Consider the following 15,003-nt stretch of genomic DNA (forward strand, 5'->3'; position numbering starts at 1 on the left):
CGCAATGAAACTCATAAGTTGGAATTGTCGGGGACTTCTAGGTGCCCCGACAGTTCGCTCGCTTCTGGATATCCAGAGGCGGCATAATGCATATGCGTTCTTTCTGTCTGAAACGCATCTGGATGAAGATAAGGCAGAAGCTCTGATGAGAAAGATGGGAATGGATGACAAGATTGTAGCACCAAGTCTTGATGGCAGGAAAGGGGGTTTGTTGCTAGTCTGGAAGAAGGAGGTGAGGATATACTCCCGGACTACTACATTCCATTGTATTGATGTGTCGGTAGAGGAAAACGATGGGAAAGTTTGGAGACTAGCTGGTGTGTATGGAGAGCCTAGTTGGGATAATAAGGAGAAAACATATCAATTCATGCGTGATCTTCATGCCCAGTCCACCCTCCCGTGGGTAGCGATTGGGGATTTAATGAGATATTGTACTCGTCGGAGAAAGAGGGAGGAGCCCCCGACAACAAGCTCGGATGCAAGCATTTCAAGATTCGCTCAATGACTGCTCTCTGTAAGATATTGGATACAACGGGGACAAGTTTACCTTTTTCAAAGGAGGGTTGCATGAACGACTAGATCAGGCTGCATCTAATGCAGAATGGATGGAGATGCATCCACTGTGTGGATTGAGTAATTTGGAGATGGGCAAGTCGGATCATAGACCAATTTGCTAGACATTGAGTACTTGGTCGGAGTGGCAGCAGAGCGCCCTATGAGCATACGCAAGTTTGAGGCACGATGGTTAGCAGAAGAAGCAGTGGAAGAGATTGTTAAAATGGCGTGGCTAAAGGCGGTTACTCAAGGCCTTTGCCCTACAGCCAAGGAGAATCTAAACACCGTTCACAAAGAGCTGCATGTGTGGGACAGAAAGGTCCTGAAGCGGCCGTAGTACAGATTGCGATCAGCTCAACAGGAGCTTGAGTTCCTTATGAAACAGCCACATAATGCAGAAGTGAAAGCAAAATAACAAGATCTCACAATGCTGATCGAAAATCTCCTGGAGCAGGAGGAGATCTATTGGGCACAACACGGGCACGCAAACTCGCTATGTCGAGGCGATCGCAACACAATGTTTTTTAATTAGTTTGCCTCAGCACATAGACGTCATAACTTAATTAAGATATTGAAAAGCAATAATAATACTTGGGTTGAGGTTAATGATAACCTCAAGCCCTTGATTCTTGAGTATTTCCAAAGTCTATTTAACATTGATTCAGGGATGATTGGTGATGTCTTACTAAACCTATGGTGACGGCACAGATGAATGCCCTGCTGATAGCTCTATACACCAAGGAGGAAGTGAAGAAAGCATTGTTCCAAATTGGTGACATGAAGGCCCCGGGCCCTGACGGTCTCCATTCAATATTTTTAAGCGTTTTTGGCACATTATAGGTGAGGAGCTCACTGAGGAAGTACTTGAAGTTATCAACAACAAAAAGATCCGAACTATGACCATGGCTCTCCCACCTCCACCTCCACCGGCACCCTAGGCTCTCCGACGATCTCTCTCCCTAGCCACTGAATTCCTAATCCAATCCACTCATCATCTCCGGCGTCTCCTCCTCTCTACGAGGATCACCATCTTCAATGGATCATGGTTCTGGTTCTACCCTGGATTTCTTGGCATTTGCAGATGAGATCTATAGATCTTGTGGTTTTTCGGTCCACCCATCGGATGGCATGGATCCTTTTGTCATGGTGGTATCCTTTAGCAGGCATGTCTTTCGCCTCTCTGATGATTCTGTGGCAGCAGCTCTTGACGCAGCGATTGGTGGTTCAGCAATTGAGTTAATGGTTTCCTCTATACGTGACAAGGTATTCTCCTTTCATGTTTCATGCAAAAAAGTGGGTCTCTATGTTCTTGCCCTTCGATCTTTTTCTTGTGAGCATTTCAAGTGCTTTTTTCATCTCTGGGGACATGGGGGTCCTAATTGGAAGCGTGAGGTTTTGATTTGGAGGAAGGAATGTGATGCTGAATGGATTTTTATTAGCCCTACCAAACGACGTGCTTCTATTGGCATGATGGCCATGCACAAACCTCCTGTCAAATCTTCCATGAAGTCTGTGCCTAGTTGCAGGAAGAAACTCTCATTTGCCATGTTCCAAAATTATCCTGCTTGCAAGGGTTATCGCTATCCTGCCACTAAGAAATGCATTGACACGATTCAAGATGCGGGTTATGTTGTTAGCCCTCATGAGCGTGTTATTATTCATTCATCGCCGGTGCTGGAGCTCCGTTGGACGGTGGCGAACCCTCCGATCTATTTTGGTACGGTTTCTGCGCTTTCCATTCGATCTGCGGAAATCTCGCCTAAGTTGGTTGCACATTCCTCGGAGTGATTGTTGGGCGGGACTGGGAGTTTTTCAAACAATATTCCTTCTGATCCGCTTCCTGTTGATGGGCCCGGTGAGATTGTTGCACCGGTCAACCCATCTTCTTTATCTTGCTCTTATGCTTTGGGCTCCCCAATGCAGTGCCTTGCGGTAGCCCACTTGGCCCAGTCAATATTGAATCTCCCAATGTGCAGCCATTCGGTCAGGATCAACAGTTATCTCCCACCAAGATTTTGGACCAATCGGTTAATGATTTGGATGGATTTTCTTCTATGGTTGATGAGATGGCGTTCAAAGTTTGGAAATGCCACAATTGTTTCTCGATGGCGCATATCACCTCAAGTTGCACCAATCAGGTGCATTGCCGGCGTTGTTTTCGGCAAGGCCACAGGGAAAAATCCTGCATAGGATCTGCACCGGCTGGCGGTTTTAGGTGGGTCCCGCGTGTCATTGAGGGTTCTTCCAACACCCCACCATCGATTTTGCCGTTGGATGCCTCGGTTTCCACCCAACCTACTGCGACCTCCTGCCCATTGCTACGTCCCGTCGGCGAGTTACATCCAGCTTCGCCATCTGTGCCTATTCCATCTCCTTCCCCGCCACCACCATTAACACCATCGCCTCCAGCTCCACCTCCGCCACCATTACTACCACAATCGCCTCCAGCTCCGCCCTTCGCCCCACGCCCGGATACACCACTGCCTCCATCCTCAACGCCTCCGCCGCTGCCACACACGCCTGCATCACCTTCGCCGGAGATGGACAACTTTGAGTTGGACCCGATGCAGTTTGTGCCCCCAGGCTTCGAGATCATTGATGGAGGGCCGCTACGTCTTCCTCACACTTTCTTCACTCCATCTACTGCGCCTGACAGAAGGCATGAGGAGTATGCTATTGGCATCGTCGAGCCAGAGCCGCTGCTGGAGGAGATTCCCCTTTACCGCAACATGGTTAGTGATTTTGTGGTCAATCAGTTGGGGAGGAATGTTCTTGATGCTCAGCCTTGGACTCAGGGAGTTGGTCTGTTCCGTTTCTGTAGTGCAGTTTCTAGGCAAGTCATGGTGGATCATCCACCCTTTGATCTGGGCAATGACCGCTTTGTTCGATTTATTCCGCATGATGAGGGGATCAATTATAGAGCTACTCAGGGTTTTCGTTGTGGTTGGATTATGCTCCTGGGTATCCCTCTTGACTATCGTAGGCTGCAGTACATTGCAGATGTGATTAGCACTTTCGGGCGTTTCCACACCTGGCATCAAACGGATCAGCTTATGGTGAGGACACTTGCTTATGTTTCCTTCCCTGCTCCTTCCATGGTTCCTAGGGATGTGGTGTACCGTGAGTTTGGAGATTTTGGAGCTGCTAGGGTTTCATGGACTGCCCCAGTATACATACTCTCTACTGACTTTGCTGATGTGCTGCCTGCTGACGAAGATCCGATGCCTTTTGATGGGAATCCACAACCACTTCCTGGCCAGATGCATTTCAGCAACCACAACTGGGTTATGCCAGAGTTCCCTGAGTTAGGTTGGAATGATGTGCCCCCACCTGCTACTGCTGAAGACAACCTTAATGCTGATGCTTTTCATGCTAATGCTGCTGAACCTGTTGATCCTGAAGAAATAGTTCAGCCTCAGGAGTCCATGGTGTTGCAGGTTCTGAAGATTCTGTCAATGCTACCAATGATCATGGTGTTCCCAATGTTGAGCTTGCTCTTTTTCCTCAGCATGCTACTCTGTTACCAGCTCAACAGATTCTGCATGTTAGACATGTCTTTACTGTCTTTGGGCCAGTCTTGCCGCCTCAAATGCAATGGACTCGTACCTTCAGTAAGGTGATGCATTGTTTTGAGTTTTATGTCATTCCTAGGCCTCTGCAAATGCCTATGTTTTCCTACATCAAGCATCCTTGGAGTTGTGGTCCCTTTGATGAGGTTTTGAAGTTTAGTCTGCTGCCACCATAGTCTGTTCCTGTGAGCATTCATATGGAGCCACCCGCCAAGCGCCCGGTTGCTCGTGCTCTCTGTTTCGATGAGCCCATTGAGCTGTCTGAACCTACCACTGAGAAATTTCAGTTCTCTGCTATGCCTGTCTGTACCAACAAGAGGTCTCGCAAAACTGCTTCTACACAACCACATCTGCTTGCTTCACAAGTTCGTCGTAGTGCCAGACTTAGCGCTTTGCGTGATGGTTCCCGTCATATGCCGCAGATCTCTGTCAGCCCCCAGCTTGTCAAACGCTCCAAGAAGCGTAAAACCAGTGCGATGCCTGCTAGCCATACTGCACCTGCTCCTGATGCTCCTAGTGTGCCGCCTCCAATGGCCATCTCTTATCTTCAGCGACTTGGAGCTCGTCTGCGTATTGCCCCGGAGAAGATAACGGCGGAGAAGCTTGTTGCGGATCCTTCTGGTGCCAACTTTAGCAAGAGTTCTGATGATGTTTGATGCTCTCTGTAGTTTGGGTCCCTGGCGAACCTGTTTAATCGCCACTTATCTTTTCTTTTTTTGCGCTATGCTGCACTATTTGTCTCTGCTATGTGGATGTTGTAGGTCATTGAGTGACCTACTTTTGCTTTTATATTATTCAGTTTGTAATGAATCAGACATCATTTAGAGATTGGAAAGTTCTATGCTGGAATGTGCGAGGCCTTAATTTTGAGGCCAGGCAACTTGCTGTTAAGCAAAAGATTGAGGAGAGTGGGTGCTCTGTTATTTGTTTGCAAGAATCTAAGTGTATGCATATTGATCAGCGTTTCCTTAGGAAGTTTTGCCCTAGGCGTTTTGACAACTTTGTTTACATGCCCTCGTCTGGTACCTCTGGCGGTATTGTCATTATTTGGAATTCTGCTTTCTTCTCGGGCAAGTTAATTGAGGCTCATTCGTATGGTATCATAGTGGAATTCACCTCCATGCACACTTCTGAAGTTTGGACGTTGGTCTTTGTTTATGGTCCGTGTCAGAACCCTGCCCGTGATGATTTTTCTCAGTGGTTATATAATCTAAGCGTTCCTTATGATGAGAAATGGCTGTTGATTGGGGATTTTAATTTCATGTGCTCTTTGGAAAATCGTAACTTGCCTGGTGGTAATGTGAATGACATTTTCCTTTTTAATGAAATTATTGGTCATTTAGGTATGGTGGAGCTACCAATCAAAGGAAGGCAATACACATGGTCCAATATGCAATCTAACCCATTGCTGGAGCAAATAGATTGGTTCTTTACCACGGTTTCTTGGACCTCTGACCACCCTAATACCATGGTTTTGCCCCTTGCACGTACCACGTCGGATCATGTGCCATGTGTGGTTTCTATTGCCACTTCAATTCTGAAGGCCAAAATTTTCCGTTTTGAAAATTATTGGGTGCATCTGCCAGGTTTCTCTGAATGTGTTGCTGATGTATGGAACTTGCTTGTCAGAAAAACCACTGCTGCTAGTATTATTTCGTCCAAGTCCAAGGATCTGCGCTATGCTCTTAAAAAGTGGCACGTCAGTCTATCGAAGGTTAAGAACCTAATTGCAGATTGTAACAAGGTGATCTTGTTCTTTGATGAGTTGTAAGAACTCCGACAGCTGTCTTGGCCAGAGATGAATTTTAGAAGGATTGTTAAGCTTCATCTGGAGGAAATTCTTCGTTCGCAATTCCTTTACTGGAAGCAACGTTGTACTATCCGTTCCATCAAGGTGGGTGAGGAAAATACCAAAATTTTCCATGCTATGGCGACTGAACGTTATCACAGGAACACTATCTCTTCCATTAAGAATGATGTTGGCGAGATAGTGACTGACCATCAACAACTTGCTTCCATGTTCTGGTCTGATTTTAAATTGCGTATGGGGCAGTCCAGGGGCATTAACATGCAATTTGATTTGGATAGGCTTCTGTCTAGAGTTGAGGGGCTTGAGGATCTTTCGAGGCCTTTCTCTAAGGATGAAGTGAATGATGTAATTAAACATATGCCCATTGATCGAGCTCCTGGACCGGATGGATTTACAGGCCTTTTTATGAAGAAATGCTGGAGTATTCTTAAGAAGGATTTTATGAGTTTGGTTACTGAATTCTATGAAGGAAAATGCAATTTGGAGTGTCTTAACACCTCTGTCATTGCTCTTATTCCTAAGAAGCTCAGCCCTGAACTTGTTGGTGATTTTAGACCAATCTCGTTAACTAATACTTGCTTAAATTTTTTAACCAAGCTCCTGGCGAATCGGCTGCAGAAGGTGATCCTCCAATGTATCCACCGTAACCAATATTGGTTCCTCAAATGTTGATCTATCCAAGACTGCCTAGCGTGGTGTTTTGAGTATTTGCACGAGTGTAAAGCTTCTAAGAGGCCTATTATGTTGCTTAAGTTGGATTTCACCAAAGCTTTTGATACAATTGAGCATGATGCTATCCTTTGAATTCTTTAGTGTAAGGGTTTTGATGATCAATGGAATGGATGGATCAGTAGCCTTCTCTCATCTGGGTCTTCCTCGGTACTTCATAATGGTGTCCCTGGCCAACACTTTAAATGCAAGAGTGGAGTTTGACAAGGTGATCCTTTATCACCTCTGATGTTCGTTATTGCAGTGGATCTTCTTCAATCTGTAGTAAATGACATGTGCAGACGTAACATCCTCTCCTTGCTGATCCCAACAAGATCCAATGATTTTCCGATTGTCCAGTACGCGGATGACACATTGATTGTGCTGCCGGCTGTTGATAGCCAATTAATTGCTCTCAAAGATATGTTGCAGAAGTTTGCTGAATCCACGGGCCTGCGTGTTAACTTGAGTAAATCCTCCCTGATCCCAATGAATTTGTCTGAAGAGGAAGGTGCCAGAATTGCAGTGTTGCTTGGCTGCTCGGTTGGATCAATGCCTTTCACGTACCTTGGATTACCCATGGGGACATCCAGGCCAACCATTTATGATTTCATGCCTTTGGTCGATCGTATTGAGAGACGTTTATCTACTTCTTCTTGTCTCCTCAATCAGGGTAGTAGACTGCAGCTCCTTCAGTCAGTTCTCGCTTCCATGCCTATATATTTTCTCTGCTCCTTATCCCTACCGCAGGCCATTCTTAAGCAGATTGAAAGGATTGAGAGGCAGTGTCTTTGGAGAGGGAACACTGATAATCCACGTCAGTCTCTTGCTGCATGGGAGCTGGTTTGTCGACCTAAAAAGCATGGTGGTCTAGGTGTTACCCATCTGGGAGTCCAGAATGAAGCTCTTTTGATGAAACATTTGTTCAAGTTCTTCAACAAACGTGATGTCCCTTGGGTTGAGCTCATTTGGGATTCTTATTATCACTCTTCTCCCCCACAAGTTACTCAGCTCTGTGGATCTTTCTGGTGGCGTGACATACTGAAACTCTTTGATAAATTCTGTATGCTGGTCACTCCCCAAGTGCATGCAGGTGACACGGTGGTTTTCTGGCTTGATAGATGGCAAATTGATAACAGAGTGATTGCTCTCAAGGATCGTTTCCCTCGCTTACAATCTTTTGCCATTGATGATATGGTCTCAGTCAGGGACTTCTTTGGTTTTTAGTCATTGGTTGAAGGTTTCCACCTTCCACTTTCTTCTGAAGCTTTCCTGGAGCTATCTCAACTTCAAGTTTTGATGGATCCCATTAGTTTAAACCCTGCTGAGAAATACATTTGGAAATGGCCATCTAAATATGGGGAATATGTGTCCAAGCTGTATTATGATTTCACCTTCTCCCACTTGGGGATTGATCCAATTTTAAAGTGGATCTGGAAATGCTCCTGTACTCTCAAGATTAAAGTGTTTGGGTGGCTTCTTCCGATGGATCGTCTAAATACTAGAGATATGATGCAAAGGAGACATTGGCACATTCAAGATGATACTTGTGTTCTTTGTCAGTCCTCCAATGAAGATAGAATTCATCTCTTTTTCTCTTGCAACTTTAGCTAGAGAGTTTGGAATTATCTTGGAATATCTTGGTAGCCACAACCAAATCAATCTACCTTGCTGATGGCCTCAGCTTCCAAGAAGGAGTTCAACAAACCTTTCTTCTCTGAGGTGGTTTTCACAGCTGCTTGGAACATCTGTACACAAAGGAATGGGAAAATTTTCAGAAATGAGACTCCTAGCTTTAGGTCTTGGAGGAGAAACTTTGTGCATGACCTCTCTCTTCTAGCTCAGAGGATCAAATGTAAATATAGAGATAACCTGTAGCTTGGATAGCCTCCCTCCCCTAGTTCTCTTTGTAAGTATTGTAACTCTTTCTTTCTTTCTTTCTTTCTCTTTTGTACAGTGTACTTTTATTTCTTTTGATGAATAAAGAGCTGTGAGGCTGTTGCCTTGCAGTACATAGTCAAAAAAAACAACAAAAAGATCCCAGATGGGTGGAATTCAACAAATGTGGTGCTGATCCTGAAAGTTGATAGCCCTGAGATGATAACCCGGTTTAGGCCTATAAGCTTATGTAATGTGGTCTATAAGGTTATCTCAAAAATGCTAGCTAATAGACTGAAGAAAATCCTGCCGGAGGTAATTTCACCAACTCAGAGTGCATTTGTGCCAGGCATGTTAATAACTGACAATGTGCTAGTTGCTTATAAGTGTTTTCATACAATAAAGAAGAAAACCCATGGAACTAATGGAATATGTGCAGTTAAGCTGGACATGTTAAAAGCTTATGATAGAGTAGAATGGAGTTTTTTTGCATGCAATGATGACAAGGATGGGATTTCATGCATAGTGGATTGAGCTCATCATGGAGTGCGTATCTTCGGTGAGCTACAGAATCAGGTTTAATGATACTGAAACAGAGGAGTTCATTCCATCTCGGGGATTGGAGACAGGGTGACCCATTATCCTCGTATCTATTTTTGATCTGTTCTGAAGGACTATCCAGTATGATGTCTTTTGAGGAAGAAACTGGTGGTTTGGAAGGGGTAAAAGTGTCTAGAAATGCCCTGTCTATCTCACAAGTGTTGTTTGTAGATGATTGCTTGATCCTAGTGAATGCAACAAGTCAGAATGCAGCCACTCTGAAGAATATTCTTGACACGTATTGTGAAAGCTCAAGCTAGCGTGTGAGTACTCCAAAATCTAGTATCTTTTTCAGTCCTAATACTAGAGTTAATGATAGGGAAAATGCTTGTGCTACGTTGGATATCATAACTGAAGCTTTGTCAGACAAATACCTCGGCCTACCAACAATGGTTGGTGTGGACCGGAGTGACTATTTCCAGCACCTTGTGGACAAAGTATGTAAGAGATTAAAAGGTTGGAAAGAAAAGATCCTCTCCATACAAGGCAAGGAGATTCTGATTAAGGCAGTAGCTCTAGCAATCCCATCATATGCTATGTCTGTGTTCAAGTTGCCAAAAGGAATCTGTAAATCAATTACCGATGATTTTTCGGGTTTTTGGTGGGGAGATGGAGATGAAAAGAGTAAAATGCATTGGTCTGCGTGGTGGAAAATGTGTGTACCAAAGAAAAGGGGTGGTATGGGGTTTAGAGACCTTCACATCTTTAATCTTGCTATGTTAGCAAAGCAGTGTTGGCGTCTACTCCAAAACCTGATTCATTGTGTGCATGAGTGTTGATTGCAGAATATTACCCCGGTGGAGATATATTGAAAGTTGGTGCAAAGAAAGGAGCTTCGTTTACTTGGTAGAGCATTGTAGTGGGAATGCAAACCTTTAAGAGGGGTTGTATCTGGCGTGTAAGCTCCGGTTCACACATCAATTTGTGGGATGATCCATGGATACCCTCGAGTGCAACCAGGAAGTTAATCACATCCAGAGGTGGCATCATGTTAACAAGAGTAGAGGAGATAATTGACCCCCATACGGGCCACTGGGATGAGGACCTCATTCGGCTTGTATTTTTTCCTGTCGATGCACATAGAATTATGCAAATTCCTCTTAATGTGGAAGTAGTGGAAGACTTTGTAGCTTGGCACCCTACAAGGTCGGGAACGTTTTCAGTGCGATCGGCATATCATATCGAATTTGAGAACCAGTTTGGGCACCACTTTAACCGAAGCAGCCAAGGAAGTGCTAATGAAAATGGTGTATGGAAAGATCTATGGAAGCTACGACTACCGGGGCAAGTTAAACACTTTGGATGGAAAGTTCTGAAGGGAGTTTTGCCTTGTTATGGGGTATTGGCCAGCCGGCATATACCTTTACTTCCACAATGCCCGCTCTGTAATATTGGAATGGAGAACATCCAGCATTGCCTGTTTACTTGCTCTCGAGCATATGCTATCTGGAAAGAGCTGGGATTATCGACCGAGATAGACAATGTTGTCACTTAGGATCGCTCTGGCTCGGTTAATCTTGACTTCCTCTTTCCAGGTACACTCGACGGTGAATAATATTCCTACACCCGAATTCATATTGGTGGCAATGTGGTTCATCTGGTGGCAGAGGAGACTGTATACGAAGGGGGAAACTGTTCAGTCCATAGAACAAGCAGTGATGTCAATCCAGGTTCTAGCTACTAATGTTGATGCATCCTTTATTGCAGATAATCTCTCGGGTTCTTGTGGAGTCATAGCACGCAATGATAAAGGACAATTCTTAGGCACAACTACTCAGTTGATACCCTATGTACCTAACATAGAAGAAGCAGAAATGATTGCTATTCATGTGGACTGAATTTAGCTGCAAACTTGGGTTGCACAAAGCTGGTAATAGAATCTGATAGCACAAGGGCGTTGGAGGCAATTTCAGACCCCTAATGCATATATGGGAACCGCAGTGCCTATTATAGCGGAGTGTTCCCTTATGACAATAGAATTTGTTCACATATCCTTCGATCATTGTAGCAGAGAGGCGAACTCAGTAGTAGATGCTCTAGCAAAACATTGTATTAGCATGAAAAAGTCTGAAGTATGGGAAGCAAACATCCCTGACTTTGTTCTTCATCTTTTTGTAAACGACCTGGCTATCATTTGATGAATAAGTTATAATGCTAAAAAAAAGCTTCTTTATCTTTCCTTGTCGTTCCAGAGACCGCCCACGTGGTTGTGCTAGGGGTACAGGTTCCAAACCTCCCTGTTGTCGTCGTGGTGGGGGTTTAGGATCATGCGGCTCCCATTTATTTTTGAAAAGGAGGATTATCCCCGGACTCTGCATCTGGGCGATGCATGCAGTCATTTTATTAATTATTCACAACCAACTTACAAATTAGTACACCAGCTAGCCTGAAGCCACACCATCTTAGCAACAACTGTCGCTACTCCTATCCAGTTGATGAAGGGGTGTCGATAGTCCGGGTCTAATACCAAACAGATATCGCACCAAAGCCTAACATCTGAAGACAGAGGCCCTAACCGAGCCACATACTGGGTTTGGGGTAGAGACCGGTCCAATGCACTCTAATGTGTCGCCGCCGCTGCCTTTCACCAATCCATCTTCAGAGCAGAAACTAACGCACCAACCTTGCCAGGCCTCTCTACCATCGACACCACCATGACCCCAGACAGCGTCCTCCTCCTGCATGAGTCCATCTTCGCGCATTAGATGCTGAGTCTCCACTGCGCCACGCCGCCGAGATCCACCGCCATCAATGAGTAAGATGACGCACCACTCCACTTAAGAAGTCATCCATTGGCCCCTCGAGCCCGTGTACACGTCTAAGAATGACGCCCCAAAAGGGGAAACGACACCAGAGCGCCTCGTCATCCGATCTACCGATATAGGGTTTCCCCCGGAGGTCGCGGAACGAGGTCTGGAGCTTCTCCACGGCGATGCCTTCAAAAAGGTAACAACACAAAAGAGTGCCGCCATCTCCGGTCTTGGCAACAAGCTCAGAACGAGGTTTTCACCCGGATCCGCTCGACAAACCTCCATCTCACATCATGCGCACGGACCACCACCGATCTCCGCCGCCGCAGAGGGAGCAAGCCACTCTGGCCTGATCAAATCTGACCGGAGGGCCAACCACGCCCGTAGCTGACCAGTCCACCAAAGCCCTCCATGTCGCCGCTGATCCGAGGTGTGGCAACGCCGCAGCCATCCGCTGCCGGGAGCGAGCCACAGCTGCGGAGGCTCAGATCCGGGGCGCACTTCCGCTCGCCCGGGTGCCCCGCGTCATCCTCGCACGCGAGAAGAAGAGGCTCCTCCGCCACCGCCGTCAGCTGCCCGGGCTTAGCCTAGCGGCTTCCTCCAGCGGAGGGGAGGGATGGGAGGGGGAGTGACCGGTGGCTAAGGTTGGAGCCCCTCGGCGGCCCGCGTCAGTTTGTCCTGTCTGTGGAGCCCCGGTTTCACGATGAGTCATTCCTGTCTTTGCCATTTGCTTTGTGCTTACGGTAGTTGTAGCCCCCAAGACTAAGTGTGGTACCAACCTGGAATTGGGCTTAATTTCTGTTGAACTGTGCATTCCGCTTTATCAGGCCCCTATTTACTGAATACGCCTTCGTTCTTTTCGCACAGGCTGGCAGAGACCAGAATCACAAGCAGCCGCTGAGAATTCAGAGCTATGTGAACAGCTTGAGACTGGGCGGTGGGCAAATGAGTGCTTGGAGCGCGCATTCACTAATTCTATCAACAAGTTATAGTCATCCTTTTCCACATTGTCCCTTTGCTATTCTTTTTATATTGAGCTCTGGTCTTTGGCTACCTTGCAGCCCCCCGAGAAAGCAGAGACTTTGGAGGATGCCCACCATGTGAGTGACGAGGCCAAGGACGATGCGCGTGCTGCTGAGGAGGAGGACGATGTCCTGAAGGAGACCATCTACGACCTCGAAGCCAGTGTGAAGACGAAGCAGGATAGGTGCGAGGTCCTATGAACCCAGCTTGAATGTAGCAAGGGCGAGCTAGGGCGCCTTCGCAATGAGGCCGAAACCCTTGAGAAGCTCCGAAGTCGCAACAAGGTCTGCAAAGAAGCTTGAGGAAGAAGTTCTACAGCCTCAGAACTTGTTCTCCGACACGTCCACCCAACTCCACCGGGCGCGAGAGCACTGTGAGAATCAAGATCATCATCGTCTTCCACTCTTCCAGCCGTGCATTATTACATGTATGTTTACGTGGAGCCCCACCACAACCTCCTGGCCTCTTGCATGACCAGAGCCTCTATAATTCCTGAAAGTTTTGCCATCGCTGCCCTCACCTTGCGCCATTTGTGTAACCCTCTTCTTGGCCACTAGCCACTTACCCCACTGTTTACTAGACAATTCCCCTACAAAGTAGAACAACTCAAAGATTTACCCTGAAACTACTATTACTCGTTTAGTTCAAATTTGACCAAAATAGTCTTTATCCCCAGACCCTACATATCCCTCTAAAAACTGGCGTCGTTCCACTTGCCTAGGCCACCCCATGGCCCTCTAGCCTCTCCTCGACCTATAAATACCCTGTCGCCGTCCCCCGTCCCCCGAAACGCCAAACCACCTTCAAACCCTAGAGCTACCCCCCAAATCCCCAATGCCATGCCACCCACCATGGTTTGCAATAAAGGTGACTCCCAATGCTCCATGGTGGCTGAAGTGGGCCTATTCATTTTTTTCACGAATACGCAAAGCTTGCATATTATTTCATTGATAGAAGAAGTTAGAACAAGTACAAGGCGAGATACAACACATGACACGGACGCAAGAGGCGTGGCCATGGTGTCTGGAACAGAGAGACATGGGATGCTTGACCCAAACAAGAAAAGAAACATAGCTAAGGCCCAGTTCTTTTGCCAAAATCTGGGGATTCTCCCAGAATCCGACCCCTACCCAGATTTTCCCAGAATCTTTGAGCCCCATATGTTTTACAATCCTATCTAGTTAGGGTCTAATTAGATAGAATTGTAAAACAAATGGGGCTCAAAGATTCTGGGGGAAGCTGGGTAGGGGTCGGATTCTGGGAGAATCCTCAGATTCTAGCAAAAGAACTAGGCCTAAACCCGCCATCCTAAGAAGTAGCTCAGACCAACAACACGACGACCAACATCTCCCGATCCAGCCCCGAGGACACCGTGAGCAACCAAGACAACGCCTTCAGGAAGGAGTACGTCGCCGAGACACCGTTGCCGCCCGATCCGGAAAACCGGACCTAGGGTTTCCCCTGATGCTTCAAAAGGGGCCCAGGAAACGGCCATGACAACGCCTCCAAGAAGGGGACGGCCACCATAGGGTGTCATCGCTGCCAGCATAGAATGCAGCGATTTCTCCCTGGCCAGAGTTCGAGCAGTCCCAAGCCGTCTGAGCACGAGTCAGATAAGAGGAAGTTGGGCATAGGTCGGAACCACGCCCGCCGACAAAGAGGCAACGGGTGCCGCTGGAAGCGCGAGCAATAGAGCGGCTAAGGGACAGTCAAGGCACAAAGGTGGGCGACTGGGTGGAATGAGGGGCGGTGAGGAATTGGACGATGGCCGCAGGCCCGCATCCGGAGGGTACCGCAGATCTGGGTCAAGCAGCAAGGATGCCGGCGAGCCGTAAAGTGGGGAATCGAGGATGCATTGAGATGGACGACCACCAAGGTCACCAGCAAGGTGGGGGCGCGGAGGCACCAAGGCACATGCAAGCTGAAGGAGCCAGAAAGAGCGCAGCTTCCGGGCCACGCAGAGTCCGGAGCCACCCCGACCGGCCCTAGACACAAGACCACATGGCCACCGGGCAGAAGACGCCCCTGCCGGGGTGCCAGGGATGGTGGAGGAGGGTGCGCGCACAGCCAAGCCAAGTCCCGGCAAGCGCACTACAAGAGCCAACCGCGC

General features: G+C 47.1%; 1 protein-coding gene and 1 pseudogene across 1 annotated transcript in view; one reads left to right on the forward strand and one right to left on the reverse strand.

Annotated features, from left to right (window-relative positions):
• Window positions 1-15,003, forward strand: part of LOC119278776 — a 283,671-nt pseudogene that overhangs the window by 13,050 nt on the left and 255,618 nt on the right.
• LOC119278777 (polyubiquitin-like) overlaps window positions 1-15,003 on the reverse strand; it is a 74,017-nt gene that overhangs the window by 9,661 nt on the left and 49,353 nt on the right. The window lies entirely within an intron of this gene.

Source organism: Triticum dicoccoides, chromosome 3B (assembly GCF_002162155.2).
Source record: "Triticum dicoccoides isolate Atlit2015 ecotype Zavitan chromosome 3B, WEW_v2.0, whole genome shotgun sequence".
NCBI classification, from domain to species: Eukaryota; Viridiplantae; Streptophyta; class Magnoliopsida; order Poales; family Poaceae; genus Triticum; species Triticum dicoccoides.